This window comes from Coturnix japonica, chromosome 2, assembly GCF_001577835.2.
Source record: "Coturnix japonica isolate 7356 chromosome 2, Coturnix japonica 2.1, whole genome shotgun sequence".
NCBI lineage: Eukaryota > Metazoa > Chordata > Aves > Galliformes > Phasianidae > Coturnix > Coturnix japonica.
This window is the reverse complement of record NC_029517.1, coordinates 30987025-31000582: the sequence shown is the minus strand read 5'-3', so window position 1 is coordinate 31000582 and position 13558 is coordinate 30987025. Positions and strand designations below refer to the sequence as shown.

At 43.1% G+C, this 13558-nt stretch overlaps 1 protein-coding gene across 2 annotated transcripts in view; it reads right to left on the bottom strand.

Annotated features, from left to right (window-relative positions):
* The window catches only part of WIPF3 (WAS/WASL interacting protein family member 3), a 35566-nt gene extending 22426 nt beyond the window's left edge, over positions 1 to 13140 (bottom strand). For both annotated transcript variants that reach the window (XM_015853801.1, XM_015853802.2), the window contains exons 1-2: positions 13008 to 13140; positions 3683 to 3882 (exon numbers count right to left, since the gene is read on the bottom strand). The gene's annotated coding sequence lies outside the window, so the exon portion shown is untranslated. The remainder of the gene's footprint in view (positions 1 to 3682; positions 3883 to 13007) is intronic.
* Positions 13141 to 13558: the final 418 nt, after the last annotated feature.

The window sequence follows — 13558 nt, the reverse complement described above, 5'->3', positions numbered from 1 at the left end:
GTTGTTGAGACCAAAATGCAGGACCCAGCATTAGGTCTTGTCGAACCTCATACAGATGGTCATCACCTATCGATCCAACCTATCTAGATCCCTCTGCAGAACCTTCCTCCGCTCAGGCAGATTGACACTCCCAACACGGTGTCACCTGCAGACTTCCTGAGAGTGCACTCAGTCCCCTTGTCCAGATCATCTATAAAGACATTAAACAGGACTGGATGCAGTACTGAACCCTGGGGAACACCCCAGCTGGTGACTGGTCATGCGTGTTTTAACTCAGTTCACCACCACACATTCTGCAACATCCTTCCAACACCAGAGAGAGCTTCCTGACCCAGCTGTGTTCTTGTTTTTTTGAAACTCTTACTCACTTTGGACAGATAAAAGAATACATTCTTAGAACCGGTTGCCTCTGTTCCCTGCAGCTCATGTATTTAAAGGCTTATATCTCCCATTTGAGTCATCTCTACATTATGCCAAATGCCCTGTTTTTTAAAAACTACTTGTGGGTGATATTTTTCCAGCCCCCGATCATTCCTGTTGCTCTCCACTGAATTCCTTCTAGCTGTACTTCTTGAGTTCTTCATCTCAACTCAAGATTAGGACAGGCAACAAAATCAAAAGATACGTGCAGCCTTGTTCACTGTCCTAGGAAGTATATGTGAACAATATCCATACAATATGTGACTGTTTTTCTTCTGCTACATCTTGCAAAATCCCTTATGGGAGATCAATCGCAAATTAAATACGCAGAGCCTCTACAGCATTTGCTTTCACCCATGAGAGAATGCTATGCAAAGTACTAACATATCAAAGCACTTTGGAACTGTAAGAGAGTTGGTTGTAATCATTTTAATAATAGCTCAGTGAGGCTTTCCAAGAAAGACAGCATCACCAGCATCTCCACTGTTCCATCTTCGTCATTGGCCTGTGCAAAACGCTATTATCAGAAGATATCTCTTTTCCTCAATTAAGTCATTCAAAAACATGGACATAAGGAGAATGAGTCTTCCCTCTTAATAACATGTTTCGGGTTACTATCTTCCTACCCTGCAACGCAGGCCTTTGGTCTTCATTAAGGATTTAGATTGGGAAATATGCCCTTAAATCAAATGAGAAAAAGCCCACGCTCCTGCAGCAGGCCATGTGCAAGGCAGCAGGAGGCAACGTACACTGGGGGCGAGCAGCAGTGGGAGAGAGGAAACGGGAATCAGATCTTGGTATTTAGAACTTGCCCTCTGAAATACAATCAGATGACTTTGCTAGATGCTTATCTCACCAACCCCAACACCAGAACCAGAACTGATTCCATATGGCCACCCACAACCCAAAATTCAGGGATTTTTACCATTCACCTCACCCTAATCTCATTCACCTAGCCTTAATCCTCTTGTCCAGTGACACAGGAGAAGAATACATATTGGGGGACTATAATGCATGATCCTTGAATGAAATATTGGAGATGCCATACAGATTTCCCTCCCTCCATCCTGTTCCAAATCCCCTGCAAATGAGCTATCCCTTCTTTCAGAATGCGGTGCATGGCATTAAATCCAGCTGGTGACTGGTCACAAGTGGTATTCCTAAATCAGTCAGTACTGGGGCCTGTCTTATTTAAGATACTTCTTTATTGATGATTTGGATGAGGGAATTATGCACACCCTCATTAAGTTTGCAGGTGACACAAAGTTGGGGAGAAGTGCTGGACTGCATGGGAGTAGGAAGGCCCTACAGAGAGACCTGTATAAAATGGATCAATGGGCTGAGGGTAACGGGATGAAGTTCAACAGGACCAAGCAATGCTACAGGCTTATGGTAGAGTGGCTGGAAATCTGCATAGAGGAAAAGGATCTGGGGGTGTTGGTCAACACTTGGCTGAACATGAACCAGCAGTGTGCCCAGAAGGACAAGAAGGCCCATAACATCTTAGCTTGTATCAGAAATATTGAAGGACCAGGGAGATGATTGTTCCCCTGTACTCAGCACTAATGAGGCTAATTCCTTGAGTGCTGTGTTCAGTTTTGGACTCCTCAATACCAGAATGATATTGAGGTCCTAGAGAGTGTCCAGAAAAGGGCAACAAAGCTGGTAAATGGTCTGGAGTATAAGTCTTATGGAGAGTGGCTAAGGGAAATGGGGTCAGTCTGGAGAAGAGGAGGCTGAGGGAAGATGTTATTTCTCTCTACAACTACCTGAAAGGAGACTGTGGTGAGGTGGGGGTCAGCCTCTTTTCCCAGGCAACAGCAAGAGGAAAGGAGCAAATAGCCTCAAGTTGTGCCAGGGGAGGTTCAAGTTGGATACTGGGAAGAATTTCTTCCCAGAAAGAGTGATGAATTGCTGGAACAGCCCGCCCAGAGAAGCAGCGGAGTCAGTGTCCCTGGAGGGGTTTAAGAAAAGGGTAGATGTAGTACGAAGGGACCTAGTTTAGTGGGTAGTCGGTGATCTTAGATGTCTTTTCCAACCTTAATGATTCTATGGTTCAGAATTTGCTTACATCTGTAAAACCTTCCTCTCCCTATGAAAAAAAAAACTTATTAAAAATATCATACGTGAACAGATACATGAACATGCTGGATGAACCAATCCTCCTCCTTATTTCCACATTGCTATCCAAACTGCAAGAGTCAGGAAAGCTTATTTTAAATGTAGATGTATTTATACTTGGAAGAGTGGAGTCTGATTTATCCCTGAGGGACATAAATAAAAAGATAAAGTCATTTGAGTTTAAAAAGTTGGCAATAAGTAGAGGTGAGAAATCACGAGTGATTAACCTCACTTGCTCAGGCCAAAAGTAATGTAAACCCTTTCTCCACTTCCATGCCATCAAATAGAATCAGGCCCATCAATCTCAAAATTTATTGCAAAAAAAGGAAAACCTCAAGATCTGCCTTTTCTAGTCCACCTCCCCACCAAAGCAAGGTTGTACAGCTTTATAGTGCTTTCTGAAGTCTAATTTTAGATGTCCCAAATAATGTAGCTTGTATTATTTCCCTTGGGAAGTTCATTCACAGTCAAATAATTTTCAGTTGAGACTGTCTGACACTCAGCCTAATTTCTGCTTTCCTTAATTTGATCCTGTTTACTCCCCACTGCAAATGGCTCTACCCTGTAACAAGCAAAAGATTCTTCTACCCCTAAATATCAGTTCTGTGAAACATTATAATTCTAATTCAGAAGCACATTTGCAGGTACTTGTTATTCTTTTCAGCTGTTTTGCTCCTTATAAGTCATCCCATCAGTCACTGAGCATTATTACTGTTCTCTGATCTATAAATACTTGCTCTTTCTTTTGTCCTCTTGGTAATGCTAACACTAAAGTTGGTAATTTCAGGTGTCACAGACTGTTCTCTTCTTCTATTCACAGCACATGGTTGAGTAACTGCTGGGTTTAGGAACCACAGCAATCCTCAGTGTACAATTCAAGCACCAAATTCCTGAAGTCCCAAAGTTATCACCCAAATTTTCCTTTTGAAATGGAAGACAATACAGAGCAGATGCAGATTTTCCTTCTTCAGTACCTGCTCTCTCAGTTCTGTGTTAGGTTCACCTGCACCCAACTCAATGCATCTGCCTATGTTTTTATACAGATTTGGCCTCACTTTGCCTGCCAACCAGACATACGCAAGCAAGGATTCAAAAGCTTCCCAAAGATCTCATTCTAAAGTATCGCTGCCATTGAGCTCACCTTAAGCCAAAGTCCTCCTGGGATCCCGACACCATGAAGGGCAGCAGCGTGGTGATTGGAGAGCTGCTGCCACCTCTACTATCACACCGAAGCCCCACAGAGCATCATCACACATCTGTCCACAAGGACTGTACCAAAATATGTCACTTGTCATAGTAGGGCGAGGCGCGGAAGAGCCATGACTCCACTTTAGAACAATGCTGAGAAGGAGAAAAGATAAAGGGAAAAATCACAATTATTTCAATATCTGTGGTACGCAACATAAAATTGTTTCTAAATCAGTAGCTTTTCCTTTTAAAAACAACCAATGGTTATAGCCTTTCAGTGGTACAGTCACTGTGATACAGCAACATGGTTGGATGAAAATTCAACCCTTCTAATCAGTATGGGAAAGAACTGAATAACAACAGATTGACTATTACAGGACTTAGAACCATTGCAACTGTGCATTCTGAGTTAGGAAATTTACAGGTTTTTGCATAATAATGAAAGCTAAGTTGAAGACTATACTGGTGTGTAGGAAAGTTCATCTAAAACATTGATCCTACTTTGTTGATTAAAAACTGAAGCATAAATGCAGACCACAAACCCTGCCTCTAACTTTTAGCCATCATTTACGCAGTCATATATAATTTCTCAACTATACTGTTGAGTATTCAGTCCTTTAAGTCCTTCAACCTCAACAAAAAAATCAAGAAAATTTAAAATCACACAAGAGAAACAGCACCAATAAGCATCTGTTCAGCTTTTATGATCTGTGAGATGAATCGTGCCCACACTTGTTCCTCTCAAACATCACTGAAGAACAGCTGAAGTTCCAGGTACAAATACATCACAAATGTTTTAATTCCAGTGTAACACATGTAGAGGCAGAACAGGGAGGGAACAGAGAAGAGCGTATGTGTGCTACAGACATTAATTTTTCAGCTACTACTATCATGCAATTGGAAATTACTTGGAAAAAGCTTCAGCTTGGGACAAACCATGTTAGATTTTAATTACAACCAGTATCAAACCAAGTCACACCAGTTCTTCCTATATTGTAAATGACTTCCTGTGCTTGGAAGACAAAACTTGAATCAAAGCAGAGCCTCTGAGTATCTTCACAGCCTCTGTCCTCTGCAGAAACAAACCTGCCTGCAAAATACTCAATGAATTCTGTTTTATTTGAGAGATTTAAGAGCTGCACAAAAGCATGAAACTTACAGTTTTGTTTTGTACCTTACTAGAAATGTAAGCCCTCATATGCATACCTAGCAGCTTACTGTCCATACTTTAAGACATTCAGAGGTAAATTCCCACAGCAGAATTAAAAAATACTTGAGTCTTAAACCATTTCCTAACAGACCATACACTGGACTGTACACAGTTATGAGAAATTTTTGCTCCCCATCTCCATTTACTTCAGTGCAACCAAAAGGAGAATCTGGCTTTTCCACTTACACTGCAATTCACTAACCATGGGGGCTCTTCCTCCATTTAATACCTGATGAAACACTCTTAGGAATCATTTGCCTATGCAAGGTCTGTGGAATTGTCTGACTGCACATAACAGTACTTGGAATTTAAGCTTAGCAATGACAGTAAATCCTCCTCAGCATGGAATACTTCCACCAGGCGTGATCCAAATAATGCTACATCCGTTGCCCCCTCCTCTCCCCCTCTTTTTTTTTCTGCCTGAGAAAACAAACCTACAGAGTGCAACTCTTGTCCTGCCAGGAGCCTGATAACATTGCGACTAACCAGCCAGGACTGAGCTAGTGCAGATTACAGGAATCTGAAGACGCCTTTCTTCCATGTGTGCTGAGGGCAGATATCTCTGCTGGGTTCCCCATGGTGCTGAGGCTACAAATTAAAGTGCTGTGTCTTGACAAATCTTTCTTCATAGGCAAAGCTGCGCGTATGACTTCATATTCCCTATACATGACTGTTTTAGGGTGTAGCTTCCTGTGCTCTGTGGGGATCTACCATAGAAGAATGATTGCTGTAATGCTGCAGAATATGAGAATATGTCATCCTCTTTAAATCTGGAATAAGGGAACAGAACTATGTATAAGGACAAAAAATGAATTATGCTCACAGTATTACTAACCCCAGGTTAAAGAGCTCAGAGAGACCAAGGTAGATGAGAAGCAATTAGGACTGGCACAAAGACTTAACTTTACAAAGGAAGCAATTTATACAAAGGTTTCCTTTAAATGCACTGTATCATCCACACAAAGACAGGCCGTATTTCGCTGCCAGATTTATAAACAATGGTGAATTTGATATACAGTCATTAGCAAAGTTAATCATTGGCCTAAGCTAAATAAAGCAAGTGCAACTCAGTTGAAGTTCAAGGCCAATGCCACATTATGAAGACGACTGGTTACTTTTATACTCTCCAAGTGTTTCAGTATGAACAGCCCTGGAGTTCTTTCAGTACAGTCAACCTCATGTTCCGAGTTACACCTCAAAGTTCTGTGGTCTTTGCAGAGAAGCAAACTCTATGTTTTAACAATATATATTAATTTACAATCATTCACATAGTATTCAGAGATTTGAAAGGTAAACATGCATGATAAATGCTTTCCATCAAAGAAATTCCTACAGTTGTTTAATCAGTTCTCCTATCAGAAGAAAGTTTGGCCTTCTAAATAAATATCACTACAACCTCCCTTTGAGTAGTTACAGAGATCAATAAGGACTCCCCTCAGTCTCCTCCAGACTGAATAACCCCAGCTCCTTCAGCCGCTCCTCATAAGGCCTACACTCCAGACCCAGTGGTTCTCTCTTTTCCCTCCCAAACCTATTTTCAATGATAAAAATGCTAGCACTGATGCACTGACCAACTGAACTGCATGCTTACACATTCTTCCTTTCCTGCTCGTTTGCCAATCCTGCTGAAACCCCCGCTTCATTTCAATGACATAAATGATAAACTCATCTTAGATATTCCTCAAAGCAATGCAAGGCTTACATACTCACAGATAAAATGTATATAAACCCCTGTGTTGCTAAGGAAGATGAGCTAAACTATGTTGCAAAAGTGTTGTAATTTACATACTTTAACTAATTCAGTGTCCTAAAACAAATAAAATGCAAAGTGTTTTTATGTCTCCTAAAGTGTCATGGCCATTTTTTTTTAATAAGGAGTAATAAGGTGTGAAGTCACTTGTAACTGTTAACTCCCTACAGAACTGCAAATAAAAGACACTTTGATCTGCCAATCCAGTTCTGAATTCCTAGTCAAAGTTCTCAAAGGAAGCAATCTGAGTTTTATTAAATTGAAGATTTAGCCCTTCAGTTCATGAAAAGACTTGAGTTACAACTCTTTGTTAAAAACATCACATTCAGAGCGGACAATGCAATAGATATCTACACATACATACAGAATAAGCAGTGAATTCTAGACATCCAAAAATAGTCAACTTCCTTTGTTGCCTGCTGAAGAGGGAAAGTAATTGAATGGGATTAACTGACAGCAGAAGATTATTTGAAATTGCACCTTCACAGGAGTGAAGGAACAGGGTGTTTTTTTCACAGTTTTCCCTTCTCTGAACGAGCAGATTCATTCACAGAGCAAAAGACTAATGACAGAAAGAGCTCTCATGAACACTTCCAGTGCAGCCAGTATCTCCTACCATCACTGTAAGCAGGAATAAGAGAGGATTTGCTTAAACTAACTCTGGTATCAAGTTTTATGCTGATTTGGGACTCCAACATTCACTTCAACCACTCTGGATCTGGCCCTTTTCTCTCTTGTTTTCCTTCTGCGAAAATCTCTCTTCTTTCCCAGTGGTTTACTGGTCTCTCATTCCCCTCCCCACTTCTATCCTTCTTTATCTTTGCACCCTTCACCATTCACCTCCTCTGTTGCCTGTTGCTGATGCCTGACAGACAAACTGAGACAATTAATTTACAAGGTTGAGTTGTCTGCCTTGGAGAAAGAAACACGGCACAGGCTGCACAAGTAAATAACTCTGCACTGGCAGCTCCTGCTACAGCTTTTTAAAAGCAAGCTCAGTTATCCCTACAAAGCATGGCACTATTCTTCCCCCAGTTCAGTCAGTGTAGATTCATGATCACTTGATCCATGTTTTTTTTGTTTTTTTTTTGTGTGTGTATTCTTTGTTTCCACCCCGCAATCCAGTTATGTATAATCACCTTGCTACGTCATGATTTCAAGGCTAAAAAAGATTGCCTTCTGCAGTAAGGATTCTGTTAGATCCACACCTGTCACTCCCACAGTACACTACAGTCTCCACCCACTCTGTCAGTTTACTGATTTAGGGACTAATCCATCCCTGGTTAATTTTTAGGCTCAATTTTCCACTCTTTTCAGTAGGATTGATGTCAGCTCTTAGGGCTTCATTCTGAAAACCCAAGCAAATAACAAGCTGAGACAGCACAAGTAACATCCCTAAGCACATTGTGCTGTTTGTGCTTGCACAGCTCATCACTCAAAGCATCTTTCTGACCAAATCCTAGATAGAATTGGGCAGATGTTTTTGAAGTGATTCATGCATCCCCAAGAGAAACAAACTTTCCTCCCAAAAACAAGTTACTCAAACAAGTTACTCAAACATGCGCTGTTTTCTTCATATGTAAGCCTGGCTTGCTTTCCCTCCTCCTCGTGATTTTCTACTCATAAAATCAAAGAATCATTAAATAATTCAGGTTGGAAAAGCACTATGATTGTCTAGCCCAACGGATGACCCTCCATCACCACGCTCAATAATCCATGTCCCCAAGTGCCACATCTACTATTCAACTAACACAGCAGATCTACAGACTTTGTACCGATACTGTGCTTTTTTTTTTCTTTTCTTCTTTTGCATATGATAAAGGCATAACTGACTTGGACAAAAGCCCCCAACCTGCCATGGGCATTTAATATGCAGTCAGCTGTGCTGGCATATGAAATTTTCACTGTACAAAATGATGCCAGCTAGGAAAGCAATAATATAATACCTTTTGGACACAAAGATTCAAAAGAGGAACAAAAGATCCCAAGACCTCCATTGTGAGCTGCTGCCATACACTGCACTCCTCATTCTTCCTTTTTTCTTTTTCTTTTTTTCTCTGTTATTTATAATGAAGAGAGTACATGATATACTAACTAGAAAAAAGCTAGATGGTACAACAGTCATTAACAGAGCTGCTTATAGTTAGTGAAAAGGAATGGCACAAAGGGGTTAGTATCTCTAAACCCATTCATTCACTTTGTTCCTCATTTGGAAGGAAGCATTTCCCCCTTATCTTATGAATCAAGCACAAGCACTGTAGTTTCTAGCCAATTCTTTAATTTATGGAGACGGACAATTGTAATTGCCACAATGTTAATGATGGATAAAGCATATCCATTACTTTAAAACTGCACAACAGACACAAGGGGGTAGTTTTCTTAGCGTCAAAACTGAGCAAATGTTTTCCTGCTGAATTGTCTGTTTTTTGGATTTTAATGAATTTTATTTCATAGGAACCACCCATCCAGTTTCCCTGTGTTTTTCACTTTGTATTATCACTCATATTGGAGATACAGCACAGCTATTTTGTTACTCAGCTGGGCTACAATATCCCACAATCCTAGAACGGCTTGAGTTGGAAGGGATGGCAACCATCATTCTGTTGCAACCCACAGCCACAGGCAGGGCTGCCACACAGCAGTTCAGGCTGCCCAGTGCCCCATCCAACCCGGCCTTAAGCACCTGCGGGGATGGGGCAGCCTGTGCCAGTGCCTAACCACCCTCTAAATAAGTTCTAACATCCAACTTAAATCACCCCTCATTTAGTTCAAGACCATTCCCCTGTGTGCTATTACCATTAGACCATGTGAAAATGCAGTCCTCCTCCTGCTTATCATCTCCCTTAAAGTACTGGAAAGCTGCTCCCTGGAGCCTTCTTTCCTCCAAATTAAACAAGCCCAGCTCCCTCAACCTTTCCTCACAGGAGAGGTGCTCCAGCCTTCCAAGCATCCTCATAGTCCTCCAAAAGCTCTGCATCTTCCTTGAGCTGGGGGCCCCAGGCCTGGATGCTGTTTTCTAGATAACAACACTGATGTCACCATTCTCCTCAAGGAGAACTCTTAACAGTGGTCAGCAGTGACACAGGGTCAATGCAAAGAAAAATCAGCTTTCCCATGATCTTGTTCAAAGGAGAGCTATTTCTGGTCATCTAAAGGAAATCCATCTCAGCTGTTGTCTGAATTACCAAGGCACGAAAACACGCCTTTCACATCCTTATGAACAGTCTTTAATTGTCTCACATCTTTTCATAGCAGCCCAAAGGTGTCTTTACAGCTGTCGTGTATAATACTGAATGAGGTCGCTTAATGATACTCAGAAGTCCATTTAAGGTGGAGATATTCAAAAATATACAAATTGGTCCAAACATACACAGTTGGTGGTACAAAAGTGCAAGTCAAGAGAAGCTGTGGTGCTCCATCTCCAAAGGCACTCCAGACCAGGTCGAATGGCGTCCTGGATAGCCTGAGTGGTGGGTTGCAGCCCTGCCCATGGCTGGGGGTTGGAACTGGGTCCAGAATTAAGGTCCTTCCAGCCCAAGCCATTCTATGATTCTCTATGATATTCCCTTTCTGAGCTGGAAGCCCTGAGGACATCTTTGTGTTTGCTAACACAGCACAATTTACATCATCAGTCACCCTGGTTACAAAGGCACAGGACAATCTTGATGCAGAGTTACCAGAGATTAATAAGTAACTGTGAAGGTTCTGCTCCTACCATCTCATTTTCAGTAAGCTTCAGACTTTCAAGGAGCATAACTATTTCCTGTAAGAGCACAGGCTGAGGATGATTTCTAAGAATAACAGCAAGTGCTGAAGACTTTTAGTCAGAATAATTTATTAGATATTATATTTAATTTATATATTTAACTATTAATTTTACATATACTTTGGAAGAAGTAAAAATATTGCATCAGGGCACAAGAGAACCCTCCACCATTTTCCCAAAGCAATCACCTGCTCCTCAGCTGATTCATTAGACCACTAAATGAATGGCTTCAAATACCTACATAACAGTGTTCCATGCTGACACACATCCAGGATCAATCAGTTACAGAAGTCCAGGGGAAGAGAGCTGAACTGACCAAGACCCATCTCACCTGAGCAGAACTTGTCCCAGCTACCAAGCAGAGAGACAGAAAGCTTCCAGAGTAAGAGATTCTACTGAAAACCATCCATTTCCTGTAGGTAGGTTCTGACTTATAAAACACACATAGAATTTTGATGTCAATTCTTTCTATGCTTCACTTTGGAGCTGGAATAAGCTTAAAATATGAAACCTTGGTTGATATTTTAATATCATTTAATATATTTGAAGTTAAGATATTAAATTGTGTGTTAATTGGATTTAATGCTATCAACATTTATATCTTAAAATGTGCAGATACTCTTCTATTAGTTATGACTGCCATACAGTTTTTAGTTCAAGGTCTTCCATCTGGAGGACAATTATTTCCCAAAATACTGATCTCATCACCCCCTCCTAAAAGTGGCTCTTTTCAAGTACAAAGAGCATCTATTAGCATAAATATATTAGAAACTGTAAAAATAAGATATTCAATAAGCACTGCTGACTTTCATGGTATAGTTACTGCAATGCTTTGAATTAACAGCTCAAAAAAGGTATCTAATTACTTTGTGCAAATTTAATAGTAATCATAAACACACTCATTGCACGGCCCTTCCTGATGTACTGCAGCAACTGAAATGCTTCAGGATCTTCACATGTTAGTTTATCTATGTTCCCTTTTGGAAGCGCCATCGGAGACAGAGAGAGAGAAGAATAAAGCAGTTGCTTTGTATTATACTCCATAGTTTGATAAATGCAGTGTATGCTGCTCTTTCCAGTGCAGAGTCAGAACTTCAAGCGCAAGTTCATCTTTCTCAGGAACAGAATCAATCCGGGAATGGTTTGAATGTTGATTTCAGCTCTGTACCTATCCTCACATGACTAAAGTCTGAATCTTATGACTCTAACTCACATTCTGGCATCATCTAAAGCAAAACATCCAAAGCACTGTCTGTGAAACAACACACACTTACGCAATCCTTTAAGCATCCTACACTGAGATTCTTCTACATGGAAGCTGGTCACTGTCAGCAAAGCAGGCTGCAACCTTCCTCCTCAGGGCACAGTCCCACAGCCGTGGGCAGCAGCAGAGTCTGCACCGCCCACACATTCCAGCCAGGACTGCTCGGGTCACAGGGCCACAGAGGAGCAGGATCTGTAGGACACATACCTAACGAGTGTCCCAGATCACACTGCTCTAAGCAAGCCTGTGTTCATCTTCCTCCCTGTGCCTCGTTTATCAGTACAAAGAAAGCGAGCTGGAGACTTGAACAATGATTTCAAAAACACTGGCACACTGTTAAATGACAATGAGTTTGTGCTGGATATAGAGCTGGAGAAACTGAAAATACTGATAGTACTCGGGGCAGCTCAGCATACTGTGCAGCACACACAGTAACGAGGATTGCTGTTAGCACAACTGCAGCACTATCTCACTGTCTGAATCAGCAGAAGCACCCAGAAACTTTAGCCCATAAATCCAGACTGTTCCGTGTTGAAATCACCAACCCTTATTCTATACCTCCAGACCTTTTCTTCTTTTGCTACCTTTCAGCCTTCTCACTTCACAACATACTGAGTTCTGTCCCAAGCCCAACCCAGCCCATTGGTTTGGGTGTGTTTTTCCCATCCCCAGAATCTCGAAGTCCACCTGCAGCCATGCTGGCTCTTGAATCCCTCTATTTCTCCTTCCATCCCTCCCTGAATCCTCCCTACTCCGTTGGGCCGCACCGGGCACTCCCACATACCCTCTGCAATAAGTACACAAGCATTTAACACAACACACCGCTTACACTTATACAAATCCCCCTCTCCTCGGCTCACCTATTCCTCCACATTTACTTCAAGGGCACCAACCAGGATAAAAAGTTCTTCCTGTGTGCAAACAGCCCTTTTGAGGGCGATAAACAAAACAGCGCAGCACCGCTCGAGCTCCGCAGCTCACATGCAACCGCGCTGTGCCCATCCACAGCCCACAACGCATCCCGCACCCTGGGGCACCCCGACCCCCACCCTCCCCGTCCCCGCAGCCGCCCCTCCGGATCCAAGTTTGCACGAGGAACCGTCCCGGCCCCGCAGAGCCGGGACAGCCCCGGCCGTCGCTCCCCCCGGCGAGCTCCGGCTGCCGCCCGGCCCCGACGCCGGCCCCTTCGCCGGAGCCTCCCCACCGCGGCCCCGCGCTGAGTGGAGCGGAGGGGAGAGGAGGGTCGGGCCGGGGGCTGCGGGCAGCCCTCGCCTCCCTCTGCGCCCACCTGCTCGTGGTGCCGCTGCCGGTGCCACCGGGATGGAGAGGAGCGCTCCTCCCCGGGCAGAGGGCGCCAGGTACGGCGCCTGCCCTCCTTCCCTCCGGGGAGTGGGGGTTGGTCGGGAGGCGGGGGAAGGAGTTGTGTGTGTGAGGAGGGAAATCTGAAATCTGGAGGGGAGAGGAGCTCGTCGCAGTGATCGGGAGGGAACAACAAACAATCGAGTAACTAAATATTAAGTGTTCATGTAGTACACACACACACGTGCACGTGTGCTGAGTGGGAAACAGACGGCGGTCGGCTGCAGCCAGCTGTTTCTGATGCCAACAGCCCTTCAGCACCAGGTGCCACACTTTCATGTCGGCCCTGGATGGCAGCTGGAGGCTTAGCCCTGGGTACACGGGGCTTGTCCTCAGGAGGAGGCCCTGGATACCTGCCAGGCCCATTCCTCATCCCCAACCCCATCCCCTCCTGTGAAGCACCATCCCGCAATGCAGTGTCCCATCACTCGAGCGCACACCTTGGCTGCTCTTTTCTAATGCCCACATGGAACCCAAGCC